Below are 2,032 nucleotides of genomic sequence, written 5' to 3'. Positions count from 1 at the left end.
GCATGAGAAGTATTCTCTCGATACAAGGTTTAGGCTAGCAAGGTTATTTGAAACAAACACAAGGATGAACGGTACGTAAAAACTCACATAAAAGACATATGGTAAACATTATAAGACTCCATACCGTCTTCCTTGTTGTTCAAAACTCAATACTAGATATTATCTAGACTCTAGAGAAACCAAATATGCAAACCAAATTAGCAAGCTCTAAGTATTTCTTCATTAATGGGTGCAAAGTATATGATGCAAGAGCTTAAACATGAGCACAACAATTGGCAAGTATCAAATTATCCAAGACATTTTAGAGTTACTACATGTAGCATTTCTTTTCCAATTCCAACCATATAACAATTTAACGAAGGAGAAACTTCGCCATGAATACTATGAGTAGAGCCTAAGGACATATTTATCCATATGCAACAGCGGAGCGTGTCTCTCTCCCATAAAGTGAATGCTAGGATCCATTTTATTCAAACAAAACAAAAACAAAAACAAACCGACGCTCCAAGCAAAGTACATAAGATGTGGCCGAATAAAAATATAGTTTCGTGGGAGGAACCTCGATAATGTTGTCGATGAAGAAGGGATGCTCGTTACCCCCAAGCTTAGACGCTTGAGTCTTCTTAATATATGCAGGGGTGAACCACCGGGCATCCCCAAGCTTAGAGCTTTCACTCTCCTTGATCATATTGCATCATACTCCTCTCTTGATCCTTGGAAACTTCCTCCACACCAAACTCCTAAACAACTCATTAGAGGGTTAGTGCACACAAAAATTCACATGTTCAGAGGTGACACAATCATTCTTAACACTTGGACATTGCATAAAAAGCTACCGGACATTAATGGATCAAAGAAATTCATCCAACATAGCAAAAGAGGCAATGCGAAATAAAAGACAGAATCTCGTCAAAATGTAATGTACCCGACTTAGTTGCTGATGGCGCGTGAGACACACGTCCGTTGGGAACCCCAAGAGGAAGGTGTGATGCGTACAGCAGCAAGTTTTCTCTTAGTAAGAAACCAAGGTTTATCGAACCAGTAGGAGTCAAGGAACACGTGAAGGTTGTTGGTGGCGGAGTGTAGTGCGGCGCAACACCAGGGATTCCGGTGCCAACGTGGGACCTGCACAACACAATCAAAGTACTTTGCCCCAACGTAACATGGTGAGGTTGTCAATCTCACCGGCTTGCCGTAAACAAAGGATTAGATGTATAGTGTGGAAGATGATGTTTGTTTGCGAAGAACGAGTAAAGAACGAGTTTGCAGTAGATTGTATTTCAGATGTAAAGAATTGGACCGGGGTCCACAGCTCACTAGTGGTGTCTTTCCCATAAGATAAACGAGATGTTGGGTGAACAAATTACGGCTTGGGCAATTGACAAATAAAGAAGGCATAACAATGCACATACATATATCATGATGAGTACTATGAGATTTAATCGTGGCATTACGACAAAGTACATAGACCGCTATCCAAGCATGTATCTATGCCTAAAAAGTCCACCTTCAGAGTTATCATCCGAACCCCTCCAGTATTAAGTTGCAAACAACATGACAATTGCATTAAGTATGGTGCGTAATGTAATCAACAAAAATATCCTTAGACAAAGCATCGATGTTTTATCCCTAGTGGCAAAAGCACATCCACAACCTTAGAACTTTCCGTCACTCGTCCTGCATTCAATGGAGGCATGAACCCACTATCGAGCATAAATACTCCCTCTTGGAGTTACAAGTATCAACTTGGCCAGAGCCTCTACTAGCAACGGAGAGCATGCAAGAACATAAACAACATATATGATAGATTGATAATCGACTTGACATAGTATTCAATATTCATCGGATCCCAACAAACACAACATGTAGGATTACAAATAGATGATCTTGATCATGATAAGAAGCTCACAAGATCTAACATGATAGCACAATGAGGAGAAGACAACCATCTAGCTACTGCTATGGACCCATAGTCCAGGGGTAGACTACTCACACATCGATCCGGAGGCGATCATGGCGATGAAGAGACCTC

This window comes from Lolium rigidum, chromosome 5 (genome assembly GCF_022539505.1).
Source record: "Lolium rigidum isolate FL_2022 chromosome 5, APGP_CSIRO_Lrig_0.1, whole genome shotgun sequence".
Taxonomy (NCBI): domain Eukaryota; kingdom Viridiplantae; phylum Streptophyta; class Magnoliopsida; order Poales; family Poaceae; genus Lolium; species Lolium rigidum.
This window is presented reverse-complemented; position numbering follows the sequence as displayed.